Genomic DNA, 26,750 nt, shown 5'->3' with positions numbered 1-26,750 from the left:
TTTTCGTCTCCCTTCACTATCTGAATAAATTCTTTTATTTCATCGTACATTTCTTCAATTTCTTCATCATCTGCAGAGCTAGTTGGCATATAAACTTGTACTACTGTAGTAGGTGTGGGCTTCGTATCTATCTTGGCCACAATAATGCGTTCACTATGCTGTTTGTAGTAGCTTACCCGCATTCCTATTTTCCTATTCATTATTAAACCTACTCCTGCATTACCCCTATTTGATTTTGTGTTTATAACCCTGTAGTCACCTGACCAGAAGTCTTGTTCCTCCTGCCACCGAACTTCACTAATTCCCACTATATCTAACTTTAACCTACCCATTTCCCTTTTTAAATTTTCTAACCTACCTGCCCGATTAAGGGATCTGACATTCCACGCTCCGATCCGTAGAACGCCAGTTTTCTTTCTCCTGATAACGACATCCTCCTGAGTAGTCCCCGCCCGGAGATCCGAATGGGGGACTATTTTACCTCCGGAATATTTTACCCAAGAGGATGCCATCATCATTTAATCATACAGTAAAGCTGCATGTCCTCGGGAAAAATTACGGCTGTAGTTTCCCCTTGCTTTCAGCCGTTCGCAGTACCAGCACAGCAAGGCCGTTTTGGTTAATGTTGCAAGGCCAGATCAGTCAATCATCCAGACTGTTGCCCCTGCAACTACTGAAAAGGCTGCTGCCCCTCTTCAGGAACCACACGTTTGTCTGGCCTCTCAACAGATACCCCTCCGTTGTGGTTGTACCTACGGTACGGCCATCTGTATCGCTGAGGCACGCAAGCCTCCCCACCAACGGCAAGGTCCATGGTTCATGGGGGGAGGAAATCGAAGGTACTGCAGGTAAATTCTCCGCGATCAGAGAAGCAACTGCGCCCAGCGCTTGAATCCTCGCCCTAACAGGTCTTTGATGCAGCACCAACACATTACAGTGTGCAGCTAAGTCCTTGTGCGTTTATTCCTCTGATATTTCCCACGCCCAACAGATACATGTGAGTCGATTCTCATCACAGCTTTTTCATATGAAATTCATTATGAACTTATGCAGCTGTTACCACGTTTCCTGTGTTCGCAGACTGTTTCCATGATCAGTCCAAATAACAGAGTTTGTGAACCTATCCACACCCATCTCGAAGCTCTGGAATCGATGCATGGTCACAATATTACTGTTCAACGCTGCATGTAGGATCGAACTGATGCCCTTGATCCAAACCATTTCTTTGAATACACTTAATCTGGCAACTGTCTTTTGGTTCAGAATGGTTCAAATGGCTCTGAGCACTATGAGACTTAACTTCTTTGGTCATCAGTCCGCTAGAACTTAGAACTACTTAAATCTAACTATCCTAAGGACATAACACACACCCATGCCCGAGGCAGGGTTCGAACCTGTGACCTTAGCGTTCGCGCGGTTCCAGACTGTAGCGGCTAGAACGGCTCGGTCACACCAGCCGGCAACCGTCTTTTGTTTTTATTCATTTATTCCTATTTATTTATTTTATTTCCCGTGTCCTCACATGGAATTATTTCAATACTTGCAAAGCATTAATAGTATACTCACGGATTAATTACATACAAAGAATCAATTACAGAAGAAATTTAGTCAAACACAGACAGTGACAACTATAAAAGTACAGGGATTAATATGCGTAACAAGAGTTTATGGAACCGCGTCATGGAAGTTGAGATATGGTGATGATACGCCACGAGCTGTCTAACACAAGCAGTTCGAAGACGCTGAAAACATTCTCACTGCTTATTTAATGAAACGCATGAGTATCACACTAAATAGAGGCTAATACTAAATTCCACCAAGACTGTGGTCGGCTGTTTTCATTTCAACAACAAAACGGTGGGATACGAGCTGAAGGTTCATATAAATAACAATGAACTTCCCTTAGCAGTACGTAAAATATTTGGGCGTTACTGTAGATAATGTTCCTTCAAAAGACATCTCGCAGATGTATCCCATTAAATAAGTTCGGGCACAGTCTCAGTGTCGGACTCTGCAGCCTAGCTGGGGAGCAACAGTGGAATATACACTACTGGAAACGGAAAAAAGAACACATTGACACCAGTGTGTCAGACCCACCATACTTGCTCCGGACACTGCGAGAGGGCTGTACAAGCAATGATCACACGCACGGCACAGCGGACACACCATGAACCGCGGTGTTGGCCGTCGAATGGCGCTAGCTGCGCAGCATTTGTGCACCGCCGCCGTCAGTGTCAGCCAGTTTGCCGTGGCATACGGAGCTCCATCGCAGTCTTTAACACTGGTAGCATGCCGCTACAGCGTGGACGTGAACCGTATGTGCAGTTGACGGACTTTGAGCGAGGGTGTATAGTGGGCATGCGGGAGGCCGGGTGGACGTACCGCCGAATTGCTCAACACGTGGGGCGTGAGGTCTCCACAGTACATCGATGTTGTCGCCAGTGGTCGGCGGAAGGTGCACGTACCCGTCGACCTGGGACCGAACCGCAGCGACGCACGGATGCACGCCAAGACCGTTGGATCCTACGCAGTGCCGTAGGGGACCGCACCGCCACTTCCTAGCAAATTAGGGACACTACTGCTCCTGGGGTATCGGCGAGGACCATTCGCAACCGTCTCCATGAAGCTGGGCTACGTTCCCGCACACCAATAGGCCGTCTTCCGCTCACGCCCCAACATCGTGCAGCCCGCCTCCAGTGGTGTCGGGACAGGCGTGAATGGAGGGATGAATGGAGACGTGTCATCTTCAGCGATGAGAGTCGCTTCTGCCTTGGTGCCAATGATGGTCGTATGCGTGTTTGGCGCCGTGCAGGTGAGCGCCACAATCAGGACTGCATACGACCGAGGCACACAGGGCCAACACCCGGAATCATGGTGTGGGGAGCGATCTCCTACACTGGCCGTACACCTCTGTTGATCGTCGAGGGGACACTGAATAGTGCACGGTACATCCAAACCGTCATCGAACCCATCGTTCTACCATTCCTAGACCGGCAACGGAACTTGCTGTTCCAACAGGACAATACACGTCCGCATGTATCCCGTGCCACCCAACGTGCTCTAGAAGGTGTAAGTCAACTATCCTGGCCAGCAAGATCTCCGGATCTGTCCCCCATTGAGCATGTTTGGGACTGGATGAAGCGTCGTCTCACGCGGTCTGCACGTCCCTCACGAACGCTGGTCCAACTGAGGCGCCAGGTGGAAATGGCATGGCAAGCCGTTCCACAGGACTACATCCAGCATCTCTACGATCGTCTCCATGGGAGAATAGCAGCCTGCATTGCTGTGAAAGGTGGATATACACTGTACTAGTGTCGACATTGTGCATGCTCTGTTGCCTGTGTCTATGTGTCTGTGGTTCTGTCAGTGTGATCATGTGATGTATCTGACCCCAGGAATGTGTCAATAAAGTTTCCCCTTCCTGGGACAATGAATTCACGGTGTTCTTATTTCAATTTCCAGGAGTGTACTTCGAACCCCTGCACTCTTCTTAGTGTACCGTGGAGAAAAGCACTGCGCACTATTGTGGTTAATTAGCACGCACGTAACGATGGTGGACATACAAATCAATGCTGCTATGAAGATTATAACTGGATGTATAAAGCTGATCCCACTGCAATGACTCGCGACGCTTAGCCATATAGTCCCACATTCCCTAAGGAGACAGGAAGCTTTGGTGAAGGAATATGCGAGAGTTGTGAACAATACCCTAAGAGTAGTGAAAAATCCCCAAAGACAAAGAAACGACGCATCACTAAGGAATTATCAGAATGGAACGGAAATCAGTACATACGATGTACATGTACAGACAAATAAATGATAACAATTTCAGAAAAATTGGATACTTGGTTCCAGAGAAAGAGCTTCGTAAATGTAGCTAGTCAGTAGCTTGTTGGTCCACCTCTGGCCCATATACAAGCATTTATTCAGCTTGGCATTGATTGATAAGAGTTGTTGGATGTCCTCTTGAAGGATATCGTGCCAGATTTTGTCCAAGTGGCGTGTTGGATCGTGAAAAATCGCGAGCTGGTTGGAGGACACTGCCCATAAAGCTCCAAACTTTCTCAACTGGGGAGAGATCCGGCCATCCTGCTGGTCCAGAGAGCATTTAGCGAACACGAAGGCAAGCAGGAGAAACTCTCGTTGTCTACGGGTGGGGGGGGGGGGGGGAAGGGGGGCAGGGGGGCAGGGGCGGGGGCATTATCTTGCTGAAATGTAAGCCCAGGATGGCTTGCCACAAAGGGAAAGAAAACGGTGCGTAGAACAACATCATTATCTTACCCCTGTGTTGTAAGCGTTCCGCGGATGACAATCAAAGGGATCGTATTATGCAAGGAAATGGCACCGCAGACTACCACTCCTGCTTGTCGGACCGTATGGAGGTGGGTGACTGTCTGGTTGGCATCTCGCCGATGTCGGGAGCGTTTCCAGACACGTCTTCGGTCTGGAATCGCATTGACTTGAGTTGAATTATCTCAGTAATGAGTCGCGCTTCGAACTCAGCCGTAATGACAAGCAGGGCCTTTCGTCCATCTCGGATTTTTCACGATCTAACGCGTCAGTTGAACAAAATTTGGCACGGTATCTCTCGGGAGGACATCCGACAACTTTTTCAGACAATGCCAAACTGAATAACTATTTGCATAACGGCCAGAGGCGGACCAGTGTGTTATTGACTTGTTCCATTTGTGAAGCTCTTACTGTTAAATAATTCAGTTTTTCTAAAGCGGTAATCATATATTTGTTGGTACATCGATAGTTTTCCGGCCCATTTGGATAATTGCTCCGTAAGCATGGTTCTTTTTTAATGTCCTGGAATGTACATCAGTGAAAGATGCAGACTAAAATAAGAGGAAATATAGAATACAATAAGATAATAAACAGAACGCCGCAACAGATAAACTGGGTAACTGGTGTCTTCATATTATGACGTCCTCATTGGCGACACACTCGAGGCGGGACAGTGCGGCGTTGAAGTGGTCAGTCTGGCTACTCTGTTACGCTCTCAGTTCACAGATCTTAGCGATGTGTTGGACAGTTTAATTTGGAGCCCCACAGTCGCAGTTCGGGCTGATAGCTTGCCCACTTGTGGAGATTGTGTGCACATATTCCATGTCACGCTCGGAATCTGTGTAGGCTATTCCATATATGTCGTAGAAGTTCAAAGCCTTTAGCTTTTCCTACTGCATTGGTATGGTCACGGTCCTATCACTGCAGCTTTCATGCCATTTATTATGCATGCTGATGTTAGTAGCTACTAGTTGTGCCACTTTCAGTGGGGGGTTTCTAGAACAATGTCAAGTTGTTTGCACAATTGGGGCATCTTCGTGGATTAAAATTAGTGGTTTGTTCATTACTCTCGTATATTCCTTCACCAAAGCTTGCTGTCTCCATAGGGAATGTGGGACTATATGGCTAAGTGTCACGAGTCATTACAGTGGGATCAGCTTTATACATCCAGCTGTAATCCTCATAGTAGCGTTGATTTGTTGTGTCCACCATCGTTACATGCCTCCTGATAAACCACAATAGTGCACAGCACTTTTCGTAACGGTACACTAAGGCGAGTGCAAGTGTATTTTATAGTATACTTTGTAATTGATCATATAACCAGAGTAAACCACGTTAATTGTGCCAGACTCTAAATAAATAAATAATATAAAATGCAGATAGGTAGGGAAAAAACAAATATAAAGCAAGATAATTACCTTCATATTCTGTGGGGCCCAGTATTCGGAGGTTTTGACGGCCATTTTGATGCCTGCAGCAAGGATCTCTGATGATAAATGTTCCCAACAGGCGCTGTCGGTCCTGCATTTCATCTCACTGGCAAATTTCGTTATCACTGCTGAAAACCCACTTCCCAAGGTTCACTTTACCTCGTGTCATGCCAATTCTCAGTCTATTAGTTGTTCTCCATGTCATTTAAGACATGTGTGAACCTGCGACTGGTTCCCCTTCGACATTCGTTCGGTCTGCATCACAAGAAAATTTCGCCGAAGTTTCCCTCGGCGATTTCCGGGAGATGAAGGAATTGCTGTATGAAGCTGTTTCTTGACCTAAGACTTGGTCGTTGAGACTCGTGTCCAAACAAGGACGTTTTTCGAGTAAAACCACATAGATCGCTAAATAAATTCCTTTATTTTTTACGCAGTTTCGGCTACTTCTATCGTCAGATATATATAAAAAAAAAACATTGAACTTACGAAACACGTGTCAGTGTCAATATTAATATCCATCCCTAATCGAGCCATCGACTAACTAATAGAAATGTGTTTCCTTTATTAACAGACAAGGGATGTATGGTATCAGTGTCCTGTTCCTTCTTCTACACTTTAGCAGCTGCTTTGCTGCGAATACCTTATGGTGCTATACCAGAACTTGGTACAGTTTGCTGACAGGTGTTGGTCGTGGACAGCCTGTCACAGTACGTCTAGACCAGATCAAAGCTGTTTCAAGCTATTTGGCACGTATAGGATTTTGCCAAACTGGTCCACAGCATTCTTCTGCGGAGAAGCACAGTGCCAGGGCAGATGTTCGACACACTCTTGGTCGAGCATCTCAGGTGTTTCCTTTGAGTCTGCAGATGATGATGTTCCGTGCGGATACTCCTATTTCTTCGCAGAGGGCTTTGATTTACTCCGAGATATTTGGGAATATAGCTGTGGAATAGTTGTTGTCCTCTCCAACTGATGTTCAGTTTTCATTTAGCTTCACTGTTTCTTAGCTTCAGCCAATTATTATCATAACACTTGGCCATCTCTTTGAGAGTTCTTGTTGGCTTCATCTCCTCAGAGGTCGTAGCTTGGGTACCAGACGCTGTATCAACCTAATTGGTTGGTCATTTACATAGATTCCATAAAATTTTAAAATGTAATTTTGCACGACCGGAAATCTCACAATTAATAAAGTATTCCGGGTTCAAATGGCTCTGAGCACTATGGGACTTAACTACTGAGGTCATCAGTCCCCTAGAACTTAGAACTACTTAAACCTAACTAACCTCAGGACATCACACACATCCATGCCCGAGGCAGGATTCGAACCTGCGACCGTAGCGGTCGCGCAGTTCCAGACTGTAGCGCCTAGCACTGCTCTGCCACCCCGGCCGCCAAAGTATTCCGGGGTATTATGTTGTAGTGGGGAGGATTTCGCATTAAAACCCAACGTTTCGTTCCCACCAAGGGAGGACACTGTAAAGCAAGATTGTAGCTTTAAAACACTAAGGTCCGCTACTGCTGTACCATAACCTTAAAGTTGGAGGCAGGTCGTGAAATGAAACTTGTTAAAGAAATTATGGTATAAAGGAACAGAGCAGTATTACCCTCTCAGAGGAATTTTGTTATGTTGACCGTGTTGTATCTAACGGAGGTGGCTTATCGGAAGTGAAAGTGAGAATTACGTAAATATTTAAACTGTAACAAACAGTAGTTTACCTATCTACACTGTTCAAAGAATAAAGAAAACAGTCGCCAGCCTAATTGGGCAAGAGAATTATTGACATTCATGTTCAAGAAAATAGGTATGAGTAACTTTAACGGACAAACAGAACCTATACTTTGCCACACGCGAGTGCAATGAACTCTGGCACCTGAATACAGTATGTTCCCGTTAAGGTTGGAGCTAACAGATCAGAACAAAGTATATGCATACATATAACAGATAACAAAACATACTATCACCTTGAGGACTTAGTCAAACTGAATGGTCTCAATAACTTTACTATTAATAGTCACTGTAGAATTGTAAATTGGACATACGTTTAGTATTACTTTTCAAACAAATTCCTATCTGACATGAAATATGGATATGGTTCACACCAAATTTAGTTATTGTGCATAGGTTAAGTCTGTCAATATTAAACACATTTCTACTTAGAATGAGCATTAAATGGAGTTCGTTAACAGATTACTTCTCACTGAATTTTGAATAAAAAAAGTTGCTGTTTTCATAGATAGTGGTCTTTCTATTAATTGTTATTTATCATGAGCATAAAGGATAAACTGTGGAGCCTATGACACTATTAATATGCACTTTCAATACACAAGAGGAACCCAATATTGTACAGAATTTGACTTGAGTAGCAAGAGTAATGAAAACTTTCTATAATTAAGTAACTTGGTGCATTTGAACTACTTTCAATGGAGGGGGGCCCTTAATCTGGATCGCTGTAGCAGAGCAAACTAAACACCCTTTCAGTACACTCGAAAAACAAGTACTTAGCAAGCATGAACATATAACTCTCAACAGTTGCAGTTCTGAACTTTTACTACAGTGAAACACAAATTTGAGATATTTGTGAGATCCTTTCAACATACAATATTAATTTTAGCACACTCTACTGCCATATTAATTTTAATATGCTTTCAATAAAGGACACTCGGTAATCACTTTAGTCAAACGAAGAGGAACCTAAGAGGTGTTAGGATAAGGAAAAAAACAAGGTAGGTACATAAATTCAGTTATAAATGACCTTATATTTGAGCACACTAACACATTCAATGAGCTGACCCTTCACTGTTCATTACTATAGTGTTCCATTACAGTGATTCCGCAATGTGGTGGCGATTGCATGTTAGTAGGCGGATTTACAGGTAGAATTGCTGGGCTCTGTCATTTCTTGGTGGCGATGATAGATATCAGTTCCAGAATAGATCCAGCTCTTCACCCATCCGAGGCATTGGAAAGCGGCACGGAAAGCCTCTCTCGGTGCCAGCACAATACACAACTTTTACGTGAGCAGTTGACAGTTTGATAGCTCGTATCCGACTGACTCTTAATCCACATCTTCTGCCTATGCCAACCACAATTTGCGCGCTCTACTCAGTTCTGTTCCCGAGGGGAACCACAACAACTTTTACATACGAAATAAGTAAGAACCCTAAGTGAAGGTCAGCGGTTTACATAACGGTAACCAAACATATGAAATCAAACAGAACATTTGTACATATTGACATTTCTACAAAAATTATTCAAATATATACACTCCTGAAAATTGAAATAAGAACACCGTGAATTCATTGTCCCAGGAAGGGGAAACGTTATTGACACATTCCTGGGGTCAGATACATCACATGATCACACTGACAGAACCACAGGCACATAGACACAGGCAACAGAGCATGCACAATGTCGACACTAGTACAGTGTATATCCACCTTTCCCAGCAATGCAGGCTGCTATTCTCCCATGGAGACTATCGTAGAGATGCTGGATGTAGTCCTGTGGAACGGCTTGCCATGCCATTTCCACCTGGCGCCTCAGTTGGACCAGCGTTCGTGCTGGACGTGCAGACCGCGTGAGACGACGCTTCATCCAGTCCCAAACATGCTCAATGGGGGACAGATCCGGAGATCTTGCTGGCCAGGGTAGTTGACTTACACCTTCTAGAGCACGTTGGGTGGCACGGGATACATGCGGACGTGCATTGTCCTGTTGGAACAGCAAGTTCCCTTGGCGGTCTAGGAATGGTAGAACGATGGGTTCGATGACGGTTTGGATGTACCGTGCACTATTCAGTGTCCCCTCGACGATCACCAGAGGTGTACGGCCAGGCTAGGCGATCGCTCCCCGCACCATGATGCCGGGTGTTGGCCCTGTGTGCCTCGGTCGTATGCAGTCCTGATTGTGGCGCTCACCTGCACGGCGCCAAACACGTATACGACCATCATTGGCACCAAGGCAGAAGCGACTCTCATCGCTGAAGACGACACGTCTCCATTCGTCCCTCCATTCACGCCTGTCGCGACACCACTGGAAGGGGTCTGCACGATGTTGGGGCGTGAGCGAAAGACGGCCTAACGGTGTGCGGGACCGTAGCCCAGCTTCTTGGAGACGGTTGCGAATGGTCCTCGCCGATACCCCAGGAGCAACAGTGTCCCTAACTTGCTGGGAAGTGGCGGTGCGGTCCCCTACGGCACTACGTAGGATCCTACGGTCTTGGCGTGCATCCGTGCGTCGCTGCGGTCCGTTCCCAGGTCGACGGGCACGTGCACCTTCCGCCGACCACTGGTGACAACATCGATGTACTGTGGAGACCTCACGCCCCACGTGTTGAGCAATTCGGCGGTACGTCCACCCGGCCTCCCGCATGCCCACTATACACCCTCGCTCAAAGTCCGTCAACTGCACATACGGTTCACGTCCACGCTGTAGCGGCATGCTACCAGTGTTAAAGATTGCGATGGAGCTCCGTATGCCACGGCAAACTGGCTGACACTGACGGCGGCGGTGCACAAATGCTGCGCAGCTAGCGCCATTCGACGGCCAACACCGCGGTTCATGGTGTGTCCGCTGTGCCGTGCGTGTGATCATTGCTTGTACAGCCCTCTCGCAGTGCCCGGAGCAATTATGGTGGGTCTGACACACCGGTGTCAATGTGTTCTTTTTTCCATTGCCAGGAGAGTAGAATAAGTTTTGTCTCCATCCAAATGAGGCAAAGAATTCAAATGATAGATACAGTAAATTGCATTTACACATAAAAGGATACACACTCTCATGGTATCGATTCAGTCCAACAACATTTCCAGAAACTCAACGATATAACACTAAACAAAACAAAAGGCAAAATAAATCGTACAGGATTAGAGCTATGGTGTTACAGCTTCTTTGTGTATCCGATTCAAACCCTATCTCGCTATTGACTGCCGCAAAACTCCGTTTACGCGTGCCCTCGCACAGTGGTCGTGACGTCACATGCTTTCAGTACCTGAATGCAACTGGCCGTTGTCCGTTGCCTTCGTCCGCTGTTGCTATCATCACATGGTGAAAGACTCGCGCGCATCTTCTCCAGCATCGTGATCCAGATGTTATTCAGTTTCTCGCCCTCCTCTTTCCTACTGAAACTCCTGTGGTGTTTAACAAATTTTAAGATCTCTCTGTATAGCCAGTCATATCTGCTTGTGTCTGCCAGTACTTGAGTCCTATGAAAATAAATGGCTACAAAGCATGTTCCACAACAGCTGATCTGTCAGTCTCTCTAGAGTTGCCATTGTGCCCTTCTAGTCGTGTTTTGACCGTTCTTTTGCAGTGCCCACGTACTCCTCCCTGCTACGATATGGAATCCTATAAATTCCTAATTTTCCCTCGTTTTTCGACCATTCTTGGGGAATTTTAGTCGATTCTATTTTTGGCGGATGGTTTTGTCGATCAGTGATGTTTCGTTTTGTCTAGATTTTTTCTATACCGTCAGTAACGTCCTTAACGAAAGGCAGGTAAACTTTCAGTTTTACAAGCGCTTATGCATCGCTACGATTTTCGTGAGCTGATATTATCGCTCTTTCTTACTTCATTGGACAAGGAACCATTCTTAAGCAGTGCACCGGTGAGGTGTTTTAATTCCACGTCAAGCAGCTCTGGTTCGCAAATCTTCCTTGCTCCACCCACCAGCATCATCATAATGCCTCACTTTTTTGTGGGTAGTAGTTTAAATCCCAGTGCAGGTAACAGTCTGTGTGTGTGGCTTTTGGGTAAACTGCGTGGTCTGAGCTACCATTTTCTTTTTTGAAAAGTAGCACATCCAGAACATTTAATCTTCCGCCTGCCTCCTCCTCCATGGTAAACAGGAACTTCGGATTAATCCAGTTAAGATGCTAGTGAAAGCGACCTAATTTCTCTCTGCCATACCTCCACAAAACAAATGTACCATCTACGTAGTGGAGCCAAGTATTCTGTTTCTTGTTTGCTGGTTCTACTGCCTGCTCCTCCAATTTTTCCTTAAAGAAATTCAATATAACGTGCTGAAGGGGCTCCCCATACCCACGCCGGACGTTTGTTCACAGAACTCATCATTCCATTAGAAATATGTGGTAGTAGAACAATATTTAAACAGTTCTGGAACAAGCTGTGTAGCCATGAGACCACCATATTCATTTTGATAGGACTCAAGTGCTAGCAGCCACGAGCGGGTATTGTGAAAGTTATACAGGGAGGCCATAGAGATTGTTAAACACTCCAGAAAATTCCATAGGAAGGAGATTTTATACAATAGTTAGGACGTTACGCTTCCCTGAGGGACACCATTTCTTTGACTCCTGCACAGGTTCTTTTTGTTATTTTTATGAGCCATAGAGACGTAGTTAGTCAAGTAATCGTGAGACGTTGATTATTAAAATCAAGGAGAGACCACCGAGAGTCAGAGAAGGGGAGGGGGGGGCGGGGGAGGAATACCACAAACTGATCTGAGGAAGATTGCGCAGAGAGTTGACATTGAGTTGGAAGAAGCTGCAGATAAAAAAATTTCAAATTTTGCTCTCATAGCAATGCCTGATTCCTCATTGAACTAATACTGTTTCTAAACCCTAGGAACACTTCATCACTTCATGTACTGTATAGATCAGTAATGTTGAATGCACTAAGACATGAAAGCAGATTAACAGTTGCGCTATGAAAGCCTACCTTTGTTAAGGGAAACACTCACTTATGTGCATGAAGTTATTTCAAAATTTAATACTGTATACCAACAATGGATTAATCAAACTTTACGAATGAAAAAGCTGGTTGCAGGTAGCATCTTCATAGTTATTACTACCGTTAATTAATGCTTTGGGTGAGATATGGGCTCACAACACACTCATTTCCTGTTTTACTAACCTGTTATTGTTGACGAGAAATGTCCGATGAAGACAAACTAATGGCAACGTCGACGATATACCAACGTGGCGAAGACTACCCGAAACACGTCGCACAGGCGATACTAACAGGTAAGTGCCGGCATCATAACTGAGCAGTATCATGACATACTGCTAGACGTTAGACTGTACGCTCACGCTGTATCGTGGCTTACAACCTTTGGATAGTATTTTCGAATTTATGAAAATGGTTCAAATGGCTCTGAGCACTATGGGACATAACATCTGAGGTCATCAGTCCCCTAGAACTTAGAACTACTTAAACCTAGCTAACCTAAGGACATCACACACATCCATGCCCGAGGCAGGATTTGAACCTGCGACCGTAGCGGTCGCGTGGTTCCAGACTGAAGCGCCTAGAACCGCTAGAGCACACCGGCCGGCTCGAATTTATACTAATCTTTAGGTGTTAAAATATACAATGGGCGTGAGTCGTTTATTTCTTCACCTATGAAAGCAAATTAATCGCGCAAAAATCAGATCAGATCATTTACCTGAGAATAAAAATTATATTTTGTGCGTGATCTCAAGATCTGATGCAGACGCTAATGTTTCACTGTTTCTCATGAGCTCTTAACGATTACGTATATTAAGTGCACATTCATAGGTTTTGTTCCTGTCCTTACACAGATTTTTATTTTTATTTTATTATGCAGTGATGCTGTGTCCCTGCAAGACTGTGACACAAGTAAATACGCGTGGTGGCATTTGTGTATAAATTTGTAATTTTGCTTTATATAATAGTCTAGATTTCCAATATACCTATTATAAGTTTTTATTAATGCATGTTTGGATGCTAAATTATTCATCTTTTGTAATTCGTTGTGCTTAGTGTGTACTATTATTAATGGACGCCTTTTGCGTTGATAATTTTCGCCAAAGTCCTTGCTTGCATCAGATGGATCTTTGTTAATTTATGAACTGGGTTATATAATAGATATAACAGAAAATTGTCGTTTAGTACTTTATTATATCAACGAATTCTGTCAGAGCTTCTGTATTTCAAAAGATATAACTTTCATAACAACCAGATTGTACTGCCACATAACAGTCTTCTCTACCTGATACTATGCCGTATACAGTTAGTTTACACTCAAATATCATTACACAAGTTAGACCAAGTACTTTGTATGTATGTTTGAGAAATCCAGTTTAGATTTTACACACGGATGTATCACATATATTTTGGTACGTTCTAGCTTCCTTAGCTTTTTAACGTGTGAATTTTATGTAATTCTATGAACGTTTTTCACCGAGTGTTGGTCTTTCCGTTTTCACTATGTACATTTTCTGTAACTGTACCAATGTTTTTCCACTGATACCTTTTCACGCATTTCTCTTGCAGAACATTTGAGAATTGCATAAGGCCGAAACACGTAAGGCAGAATAAAATTAAGAAGTACAGTATTCAAGACTGATATCAGTTTCCGAGTATCATAAGAGCTACCTGTCTCAGTCCTCGCTCCAGACAGTTGCTCCATTCACTCTCACTGCCAGCTGCCAACTGCCTCTGCTACACGGAGCAGCGATGATGCTTCCACGACGAATTTTACTTGCAATTTGACATTTGTTTCATGTCCTCGCCAGTGTGCCTTACAAAGTTGGTTACAAGTTGTTTAATATATTTCATATTACTGAAGTACAATAATTAGTAACACAAAGAAAACGAAGTTGAAAAGTGAGAGTAGACATCTGAAAAAGGGAAAATATTACAAAAAAGCAAATACTCAACTGCTTAAATTTTCTCTTAGATAGTTTGGTGCTGGTGGAATCTGGCGAAAGAAAGTTAATATACACATGAAGAACTACTTGCCTGAAGGATGGGTTATAATTTTATGGCAAATCAGTATCCATCAAACTGCCTTTCGATCGTATCACGTCGCTCTCTCCAGCTCTGGGCGTACAGTGATAACGTAAAGACGCCTAGGAAATAGTGTCCCCACGCAATGTGTGTGATCGTGAGAGATTTCACTTGATTTCATGTAGCTCACGTAAGTCAACTGTCATGCATTTCCTTCTTTGTGATAATAAAATTCTCGGTCGCACACTGCAGCTGCAATGGGGACGCTTCTGCAGCGTTTCGGTGGGAAGTATTTGATCAACCACCACCATACAGCCCAGACTTGGCTCCCTTTGATTTTCATCCCTGCTCGCATGGACCGCTGGCTGTGAAGACAACATTTTGCACAGACAACAAAGTGCAGATCTACGTAGAGAATTGGCAGAAAGCACGGGATTGTTGCCTTCTATGACCAGGGTGGTACAGTGCTACAAAAAATGTCTTCGTCAGAGTGGCGACTATGTAGAGAAGTAGCTGGAAGATGTAGCTATCTGTTGCAAATACAACCTTGATTTTCTATGCCGTTTCCATTTCGCGACCAATCGTACCTTACTTCCTAACTAGCCTCGTTGAATTTTCACATGTACACTGTACATGGTATATTCTTGACATGCGAGTGGGTTCCTTTTGTCCTTTGTCGATGCGATCGGTTTGTATATTGTACGTGTGCCTGTGAAAGATTTCGCCAGATTTCATGCAGCCTACACAACATAACTGTCTTGCATTCCCCTCTTCACGACAATTTTTGGTCACACACTGCTGTGCCAGTGAGAACGTACCTGCTGCGTTTTCAACGGGAAGTGTCTGATCGCCCACCATACAGCCCGGACTTGGCTCACATGAACCGCTGGCTATGAAGACAACATTTTGCCACAGACAACAAGCTGCAGATCGGCGTAGAGAACTGGCAGAAAGCACAGGACGCTCCCTTCTGTGACGAGGTTACTGGGAAGCTGGTACAACGCCACGACAAATGTCTAAGTCGAAGCGGCGACTATGTAGAAAAGAAGTGGAAGGAGTAGCTAACTGTAGTAAATAAAACAGTTTTGATTTTCACTGTGGTTTCCATTAACTTTCCGACTAGCCCTCGTAGTATGCAACGTCCAGGAAGCCCTACTGTCAGGTGCCTGTTAGGGGATCGAGGCGTCGTGGTGGTGAGCTACGGCGTCATAGTCAACCAGGAGACAGTGTGGTCGCCTCCTGTTAGCTGAGGGAAGTCGGGATTTTCCTGGCCCGTGATTAGCCGAAACGTTGGAGACAGCTACTGTGTTGTCATTGCTGGTTGGAGTTATCAGTATTACTGGATTTACGAGTCAGAAGTTTATGAATACGACAAATTGTGTAAACTTTTGGTGTAATCATGTGCTAATAATGATGCTGTGGAAAATTTTACAGCGCGGAATAAAAATAGACATCGTTAAATTACATTGACGTGCGTTTTATTGAGAAGGAGATCCATGTTTTCCTGTAATCGTAGTCTTTACATCATCAGTTCATAACCGAAGCTACGGCCAAGCGTATCTTCTGCAGCGAATCATAATCATCTTTAGATGAGGCCAGGTGAGGGATAGAAACATTGCGAGTTTGCCTGATGCATATTTCCAACTTCAGCCCTCACGTGTACGATCGGTCTGTTACGATGACCTACTGGGGCATGTCTTTCGGAGCGACGGAGGTGTTGTAAGGTCCCTTCTCATCCTCAAGCAAACATCTTTCGATATCACAAAGCGTCTTCCCAAAGAGCTGTAAAAATATTGAAAAGCCGTATAATTTTTTAAATACTGATATAACACTACTTAATTTCTTTGTTAACTGGTTCTGAAATCTCCCTCAGTTGTCCTCGAGTCAGTAATTCGCTATTATTTACATTCAGTTATATAGGATGTCTGGGTTAAAGTTACTGTAATACAAAATGTTATGACTTCAGATGTTATTTTTTAGTGGTTTGTTTCTGCAGGCATGGTAACTCGACATATTTCCTATGTTTCCTTGCGGCGGTTGGTGACGCGTACGTAGGTTCGTAACTGCTGTGATCACGTAAACGCGCAATGTCACTTTCGGCGTGTGTATGGATTGCGAACAGCTGACGATGTTCCTACTTGCGTAACAACCAAGAATTACGACAAGTGACTTCAGGAAATTGGGAGTTTGGTTTCGATGTCGGCCTAGGATCGTACAAACTGCAGCATCGTCTCAAAATGAAGCCTGAGGAGAGGCCGTGAAGGAAGGCATTCACCGAGACAATTTTGGCAAAAATGGATGAAAATGAGTCATTTGTCGATTTCGTCTGTTTCGCGGACGAGGATCCATTCCTGATTTCCGGAACGTGCTGTATATGTTACGCGTGCAGAGCTGCAAAACACTTGGAGAAGTGGAATACAGATTAGATGTCTGTCACGCTACTAATAGCGCACAAATTGAGGTGAATTAGACGTGTAAAAAATTCGATTTAGCACACTTGCAGCAACTGAGCGTCAATAAATATCTCAATTACTTCTCAAGGTATTACATTTTATGTTATTTACTAGCTGAGTACCCGGCGTTGCCCGGGTTTCTATTTATTCCATTGTTCTCTTAGTCCATCTCCTCCTTCCCCCTGTTCATCTCCTCTTCCCTTTCTCTGTCCATTTCCTCCCCCTCCTTTGTTAATCTCCTCTTCACCTTTCTCTCTCTTCCCCTCCCTGTCTCTATCTTCACCTCCCTCCCATATCTGTCCATCCATCCATCTTTCCTTTTTCTTTCCCTCGCCTCTTCTCCCCTCTTTCTATTTCCCGCTTCCACTCTCTCTGTCCGTCTGCTCCTCCTCCTTCCTGTTTGTGCTCATTGCCTGCTTCCCCCTCGCTGTCTCTGCATTTCGTCCTCCTACCTTCTCTCTCAGTCCAAAAAGAGGTTTACACTCACAGTTATTTCTTACCAAATTTGGTTGAAATAGTTCCAGGTGTTTATCATGAGCTCTTGAGCTGTAGCTTTGCTCTCGTACGCACGTAAAATATATTTCACATATATCTGAAGTATTTCACATGCATTTCTACACACATTTCACATGTATTTGTAGCGAATTTCAGCTTACTCTTTCATTTTCACGCGGCTGAATGTTTATGACATCGTATCTCCTGAACCACATGTTGAACAATGATGTAATTTTGCACGTATATCCGGCGGTATAGGTGGCTACTGTCTACTAAATGTGTTATGAATAGAATTAGTAATAAATAAGTAGTAAATTACAACCTCATACATGATAAGGCAGTTTTTTACGCATCTCAGTGCTTATGAAATGATATCTCTAGAACTATTGGTCGCACAGTGATATTTCTTGTGTGGATAGATTAGCATCACATGTCGATAGTGTCTGCGAAATGTGTTATGAATAGTGTTAGTAGTAATGAAGTAATAAATTAAAACGTCAAGCCTGATGCTGCAGTTTTACTGCATGAACAGTGAAAACGTAACAAACGATAAACAGTGGGGGTTGTTTTCGAGGAAAGGCTTCGTAAAGGTTTGAAATTATGTGTGAAGTTTAGTGAAAGTCTCTAAGTAGTCTCATTCTCAAATACTAAAGTGTGAGTATTGGTACGTAGTGGGCTACGTTGGTTTTTCACCCCTACCTCTTTGATAGATAGATGGTTCTTACCCCCACAGTGATCATTTCCGAAGTGACATGTGTGCCAAGTTTGGTTGAAATCGGTCCAGTTGTTTAGGAGGAGAAGTGGAAAACAAGTAGACATATACTTCATTTTTTGTAATATGTATGGATATATTTACCTCGGGGACCGTGTATTTCCGTAACAAACAGTAGAAGTTATGGCGCTTTTGTCTGGAAGACTGAATGTTAGGATCAGCTGCCTAATGGAAAAGTGTTTTCCTCCTCCACATAAAATGCTCTCTTTTCTCGTGGTGTGTTAGCGTTGCGTCGGAAGTGTATCTGTTAAGTGAAGGTCACTGTAAGTGATACGTGGAAAGTGTGGTATCATGCTTGTGTTGTATAATTATCAGATAAGGGCGAAGGTGGAACCCGGTGCTGGCACAGAGCCTTCTCCTCTCGAGTATCACCAAGGGGACCACCAAAGCTTTACATTCCCATCAGACATACGGGTCACCATCGACGGTGCCACATGCTTTCACTTCCTGAGACACTGCGATGAGGTTTGAAATTTAATCCATTACACTGGCGCGGCACTGCTCCACTTGTCAGGCAAATAATGGCGGTTAACATTTATTTGGCCGCCCGGATTCGAATCAGGTATCTCCGAGACGATCGCCACTGCACAGGCGTGCGTTAGCGAAGCATCTAAAGAAACGGGTTATATTCCAATAAATATTTAGGACGGACCCACTGACTTGTTCATCCTCACATAAAATTCGTTAGCTCCCAGAATACCGAACGTTTCTCCTGGGACATACTGCAAAGTTCATACATTTTCAATGAAGTATATCGTTTGAGCTCCAATACAGAACGAAACTTCGTACATACAGAATGCAGTAAATGCTTACATCAGGCTCATCTCTTGAGTGTTTCTTTTCAAAGCGCTAGTGCCAAGGATGTATGTTGCTGCACTTGCTTCAGTATAATGGTTAAGAGAAGAACCCCTGCGGCAGTATCAGCTTTCATACGCCATACGCAGTTATAAGTAATGTTTTCGTAATTCTCTTCAAACACTGGGGGCAATTGCCGGTACGGTTCCTTTACGTTTTTATTTTGGTCTTCTCCATGTTTATCGAACTTACAAGGGGCGAAGAAAAAGTTGCTACGATGTATACCCCTCGTAGCTCGACTCCGATGCACACATAGAATGAAGCGCCAAACGAACTGCTATAGGCATACGCATTCAAATACAGAGATATGTAAACAGGCAGATACGGTCGGCAACGCCTATATAAGACAAGAAGTATCTGGCGCTGCTGGTAGATCGGCTACTTTTGCTACAATGGCAGGCTACCAAGATCTAAGTGAGCTTGAAAGTGGTGTTACAGTCGGCGTACGAGTGATGGGACAGCATCTCCGAGGTATCGGTAAAGTGGGGATTTTCCCGTACGGTGATTTCAAGAGTGTACCGTGAATATCAGGAATCCGGTAAAACATCAAATCTCTGACATCGCTGCGGCCGGAAACAGATCCTGCAAGAATGGCACCAAGGAATGCTGAAGAGAATCGTTCAACGTGACAGAAGTGCAACCCTTCCGCAACTTGCTGGGCCATAAACAAGTGCTAGCGTGCGAACCATTAAACGAAACATCATCGATCTGGGCTTTTCATGTCCCCTTGATGACTGCACGGCACATGGATTCACGCTTCGCCTGGGCCCGTCAACAACGACAATGAACTGTTGGTGACTGGAAACATGTCGCCAAGTCGCTCGAGTCTCCTTTCAAATTGTATCGGGTGGATGGAGTCTACGAGTATGGAGACACCCTCATGAATCCATGGGCCCTGCATGTCAGCAGGGGACTGTTCCAGCTGTTGGTGGCTCGTTAGTGGTGTGGGGCGTGTGCAGTTGCAGGGATATGGGACCCGTGATAAATCTAGATACGACTGTGACAGGTGACACGTACGTAAGCACCCTGTCTGATTATCTGCATCCATTTATGTCCATTGCGCATACCGAAGGATTTGAGCACCTCCAGAATGGCCACAGAGTTGCTCCAGGAACACTTCTGAATTTAAATACTTCCTTTGGCCACCCAACTCCTCAGATATGAACATTACTGATCTTATCCTGGATGCCTTGCAACGTGCTGTTCAGAAGGGATCTCCGTCCTTGTGTACTCTGCAGCATTCATGGAGTCGGTTCCCTCAAGCACTACTTCAGGCGTTGGTCGAGTCCATGCTACGTCGAGTTGCGGCACTTCTGCGTGCTCGCGGGAGTCCTACACAATATTAGGCAGGTGTACCAATTTATGTGGCTCTTACCCTCTGCCAAGCACTTAAATGTGAATTGCAGAGTAGTCATGTAGGTATTAAGGTAGCGTTCGTGTTTTTACGATGTACGTGCAGTAAATACGGAAACGTAAACTATGGCGACATAACCAGCAAATGCGTTCAAACAGAACCAACGTGCTGTTTTTCTTTTCTGGGCTGCCGAAGGACAAACACCGGTAGATATCTGTCGGAGAATGAAAATGTGTGTGGGGAAAACGTCTGTGTTGTGGAATGATAAGTTCCGTATTGGTCGCGATTCGACCCTACACGCTGACTGATCTGGGATAATAGCTTCATACATTACGGACGATGCTAACTCAGGTGGGAGACACTCGGGCACCTGCCCTATAGTCCTGATCTCTCACCATGTGATCATCTCGGCTTCGGTCTCTAAAACAAGGACTTGAAGAGTCGACGATTCCTGTCAGTCGAGGATGTGCAGCAGGCAGTTACTGACTTCTTCAAGCAGCAGGACACGGTGTCTTACCAAACGGGAATCTTCAAAGTGGTGCGTCGGTGAGTTGATTGCCCCAATGCTCACAGCGATTTTGTCTGATAGGCATACCGATTCTGGACTGTATGGCCTTGGAACGCGAATTTTTTGATCGCCCCTTATAAGTTAGTGCACTTTCCGCATTGATCCTTCTATGAGTCATTAAGCTATTGTTTTCAAACCGCTCCCAGCAATTCGTTCAAGTGTATATGTGTAATGAAGCTGCGGACGTGGGCAGCGAGTAAGGAGGATGATGAATTCCTCGTTATTCTGCGTTGACAGTCGCACCGACAACAGCTGCCAGACGCCGTCGCCAGAGGTAGCCCGATAACAGTGTGCGCCATCTCCGTCTTCAGCTTTTGGTAGCACGGAGGAGGTCAGAACCTACTCCAGCGGTGGTACTACAGCTTATATTATTCTTAACTTCAAGCAGACGGCTTGCCTCGAGAGACTGAACGTAATTCAAAGGAATGTTATCTGTCATCACCCGAAATTCCGAACTCTTAGGTACTGCAAGCGAGATTGTACCCATGTACAGTGTGTGAGGAGTTTCCACATATGAGCAGACTATTATGATTGTTGAAACGTCCCGTTTGTAAAACTATGAATGAATTTGCTGGTAAACTTCTACGTTATTTGATTTTCAAACAGCTGAGCAAAACTGGACGTTCTCAGACATTTATCTCTTTACTTATTCTGATCACACTAAACTGACACACAATATTTTTAGCGCATTGCAATCTGACTTTCAATAATTCCTACAAAATAATGGCCCTGACTAACTACAACCTACACCTTTCATGAATCACTTACCTCAGAAAAATCTTCGTTACTCGAACTACTTACTGCAATACAGCGAGCGCCAATACTGCCAGCTAAATAAAAGATTCTAAGTACTGAAGGCACTAACTACCGATATGCATAGTTAGCAGATGAAAGATTTTGGTAGAGAACAAACAATGTATTTACCTTAATAATGTTCCAAAGTCATCTTTACAAAATTCCTTTTTCTGGCGGACACGCATCCAGATCGTCCACTTATAGTAACCCCTCAAAACTCTGACATTTCTCTCTCCACATCCACCACTGCTGGCCGCTCACCTCCAACAGCGCAACGCTACGCGCTGTTCACATCGAGTTGCCCAACACTACAATAGCGAATATTCCAACAATGCCAACCAGCCACAGACTGAACACAGCACTGTCAGTGACTTTCATACAGGGCGCTACGTGGCGTTACCAACATAAAAACCTAAACAGCCCAGTTTCATTGTATTTCGTTAAGAAGAACACAATTTTGCATTCAATAGTATCTTAGAATGTGTAAGTTTCGTATATTTGCTGCAACTGTGAAGGGAATTACTTTACGTATTGCAACTTTGGCACAAGCAGTGCGGATTCGGAGAGGACCAGGCTCATGAAGCTTGTCTTTTCGTTGAGAGCAGTTGGCGAGTGCGGTCATGATGGTAACAATGTGAATTGTGGGATTTAATTGATTTCCTTTCTGCCTAACTGCCGCACAGACTTAAAAAAAAGCATACTAACGCACTGAATCGCACCAAACATTAGCTGCTAAACAACATAAATTAGAACCAGTGAACCGAGACATATTTTTATCTACATGTATATGTGTTGCTAGCAAGCACCAGGAAGCATTATAATACAGAGTATCGGATATCTTTCTTCACTCTAGCGAGAGAGAATGTGTCTGTTGACTACCAGCCATCAGCCGTAGAGTACTGCGTGTGAGTAAAGAAAGCTGTGTTTGCCACGAGCGGCTTCGTCTGACGTCCACAGGAGGTCCAGAGCCTCCACAGCACCGCGTCCAGGGAGGCAGCAGCGACGGCATCCCTGTTTGTGGGCGCTGGAGAGGCGGTTACGCGTTGAGGCATTTATCGGGAACCGAGTTTCCGCAAGTTGGACTCAACGGGGGCGAGGCGAACGAGGTTGTGTCCCCGTGGACGCGGTGAGCTCGTAAGCAGTTTTTAGTAAAACTTTTAGCGAACGAGGGCAGCGGATCCATTTAAAGCTTTGCTGCTAATGGAGGACGTACTTTGCACTTTAAAGGTACATACTACTTTACTGCAGTGCCGCTCGGCGCTGAATTTCTCTGAAAATGGTCGGAGTTCAGCGCAGCGTAATGCCGACAGAAGAATACCTGAGAAAGGTGTCCGAGCCTTTCCCTGCCTTCCACATGCAATTTTAGTTGCCAGCAAGACATGAAGGTAATGCGATGCTCACAAAAACACAATGCGGACTTTAACTGAACTCTTTTTTTTCAACTAGTATTCTGTCGTCAACACTCCCAATAAAACAATGTAGTGCTCATACAGGGTGGCTCACGAAATGTGTTACCATTTTGTTTTTGAATATAAACTTTTTTGTCAATACAATCTGAAAGGAACATATATTACAATGAAGAGCCGTCCATAGAGATTTGTTCTAACTCAGCACATGCTCAATATGTCTACCATTTCATTTCCTAACTTCCTTCAAACGAACACTGAAGTTAGTGATTATCCTGCGGCACATGTCTTCCGTAATTTCACTGCAAGCTTGAAGAATAAGTCTTCTGAGCTCCATTAAATCACGTGGATGTTTGGGGAAATTTTTTTCCTTTAGGTACCCGTCATGAAAAGAGTCACATGGATTGAGGTCTGGACTATTGGTGGGCCAATTTTGCCCGTCATTGAAGCGACCTGGAAACCTGAGTGAAATGATCCGCATGTCGAAATGCTCGTGTAAAAACTCCATCTTGCATGAACCACTGTGTGTTGAAGGGCAAGGCAGTATCAGGAAACTGTGGAATGAAGCTATTGCGAAGCAAGCTCAAATAACGCTCGTTGTTCAGTTTCTTCAAAGAAATAGGGTGCAATAAGTCCGTGACTAGAAATTGCTGCCCTCACTGTAATCCTCTGAGCATAATGTTGTCGTTCCTGAAGCACATGTGGGTTTTCAGTGTCCCAAAAGGGTACATTTTGTTTGTTAACCACACCGTCTAAATGAAAATGCGCCTCGTCTGAAAACCAAACGTTGTTGAGAGTTTCTCCCCTATCCTCCGCCCACTGAGCAAACAGTCGTCTGCTGCTTGTGTTCTTCAGTGAGCTTCTGTGAGCAGGTCACCTTGTATGGGTACATATCGAGGTCACTTTTAAGAATGCGTTGAACGGAGCGTCTGGATATTCCCAGTTGCACTGCTGCCTTTCTACACGACTTCCCGGGACTTCTCTCTACAGCAACTCGTGTCGCTTCAATATTCTCCGGCGAACGAACAGGCTTAGGTCGAGGTCGCTTCGCTTCCAATACTGTTCCTTCCTGTACAAATTTATCGTACAACCTGTGGATGGTCTTCTTACAAGGGACCCATCGTGAGTTAAAATGTTGTCGAAAACGCTTCTGAGTCACAACAAGGCTTTTCGTTTCATGAAAAAGTAACACAATTGCCGATCGTTGCTGTGTCCTCAGTCTTCCATTGTCAGCCGTTGCTGCTTACTAGTCTCCTAGCGGCAGTATCGTGAATTACATGTCATTTCGTAACTCATTTGTTTTTCCAAGCTCTGCTGGTACTGCTGTACAGATCCCAGCGGGATATCTAAGGTGCGCCGTAAATTGTGGAAGAAACAATTTATAACACATTTCGTGTGCCACCCTGTAGTTGTAAGTAATTTTACCGGGCTTGAGACGGCACTCAAACAACCATCTATGATATTTATCCTTAGAGACATTGATTATGATCAACCTTCCTTCGAGTAGTAACTTTGTGGTGAAACAGCTTCAGTTATAATTTGTGGATTTTCACCTTACTAGTACTTAATGAGCACGGATGGCCGTTAAAATTGCAGCACAATAAAGAGTGCATGCAAAAAGGAACAAAAACGAAACTCGCATGAAGCATACTAGATGCTTGATGGTAGGAAGACTAGCGTTTCAAAGCATTCATACAAAGCGAGGTAGGAGTAACGACATATACACTGACGGGAAAAAAGAAATCACAACACCAAGAAGAGGTTGGGACACGAACGAAAGTTACTAGACGTGTTTCTACGCCTGAAGGATGATGTCTGTTCACATTTAGCGCCATTCAGATATGAGTGGCGTTAATAGCAACAGTATGATAATGCAAGTCTTGTTTGCTTTAAATACACTCTATAACGGTCGTGAGCGTTAGTTTTAGCACATTGGACGTGGTGAGTTGATCTTAGTGAAGAATGCCTTTAAGGCGACAGAGACGCCATTACCACCACCTCACTGATTTGGGACGAAGTCGTAGAATAGGGCAACGAGAAGATGGACGTTCCTTCTGCGATACTGAAGTAAGACTTCATAGGAATGTAGCCACTGCACACGTTTGCTGGCAGCGGTATTCTCGAGACTGTGCGGTGACAAGAAGACCGGGCTTCGGACGGTAACGTGGCGACAGTGAGAGGGAAGACCATAGGGTTCGGCTTCTGGCGCTTTGTACTGTATTTGCAGGAGCAATTTGATCAGCAGTTGGCACCACTGTAACCCAACGAACTGTTACAAATCAGTAACTATAAGAACAGCGCCGACCCAGACGGCCTTATCGTGCGTTCCACTGACCCCAAACCATACCCATTTGCGGCTTCAGTGGTGTCAAGCGAGAGGTCATTGGAGGGCAGGGTGGAGGTCTGTTGTGTTCTTTGATGAGAGCTGGTTCTGCCTCGGCGCCATTTGTTGGTTGGTAGGAGGCCAGTTGAGGGCCTACAATCAACCTGCCCGCATGTTAGACATATTGGACATACGTATAGGGTTATGCTCTAGGGTGTGATTTCGTATGGCAGCAGAAGCACTCTCCCACACATCCTGACTGCAAAATCATGCGTCATTCTGGTGATTCAACTTCTTCTGCTGCCATTCATTAACGGCATTCCCGGGGGTTGCTTTGCCATCGGATAACGCTCGCCCACATATCGCTGTTGTAACCCAACATGCACTACAGAGTGTGATCATGTTGCCTTGGCCTGCTCGATCACCAAGTCTATCTGCAGTCGAGCACATATGGGACATCATACACAAACAGCATTAACCGTCCATGTACTGACCGACCAAGTGCAACAGGAATGGAACGCCATCCCAGACACTGACATCCGGCACCTGTACAACGCAATACTTGTTTGCATTCAACATTCTAGCGGTTACACCGGTTATTAATGTAACAGCATTTCACATTTGCGAAAGCTTACCTCATGTTTACATTAAGCCGCGATCTTGTTAATCACTTAAACATGTTTCCTAGAAAAGATATACTCTACATTAATTATTTTTCCGTGTAGTGTTTTTTTTATCCGTCAGTGTACATTCAGCATATAAGGGAAGATTAGGCAGTGGGTTTCTCATTCAAAAATGGATTTTGATGTGGATTGATTGTAAAAAAGGATTTACATCTTCCAGCACATCTTGCATTTGGACAGCAATATTCCGCAATATTCTTGTTCATGCTTTCGGGATCCCAGGACTGCCATGTGATTATGTGTAAGATGAACTGAGGAGGACCACACTATGTCGTGCAGGATGTCAAGGTCCCCATACGACTAGCTCCCAAGACGACAGACACTGCTTAGTCTGTCCTTAAGGACGTCACGTACCTTACGTTATGAAATTTACTTATTTAAAGCAATATAGGTAAGTGACCAGACGGTCAGTCCGATGTCATCTAGAGCATTGCAGACTGTCACAGCGGCACAAATTGTTGCAGGTTGCTTCGACGTGCGAGCACGGGCACGAGCACCTAATGACAACAGTGGACACAGCTGTGGCTCCACACCGCCTTTCCAGAAGAGTCCGGGTCTGTGTATAACATCATCGGGACCCATGAGACAGCATGCGCTACCAGTTTTGTTACAAGAC

The sequence above is a fragment of the Schistocerca gregaria genome, chromosome 2 (assembly GCF_023897955.1).
Source record: "Schistocerca gregaria isolate iqSchGreg1 chromosome 2, iqSchGreg1.2, whole genome shotgun sequence".
In the NCBI taxonomy this organism is placed as follows: domain Eukaryota; kingdom Metazoa; phylum Arthropoda; class Insecta; order Orthoptera; family Acrididae; genus Schistocerca; species Schistocerca gregaria.
The sequence above is the reverse complement of the archived record's forward strand: the minus strand, read 5'-3'. Positions refer to the sequence as shown.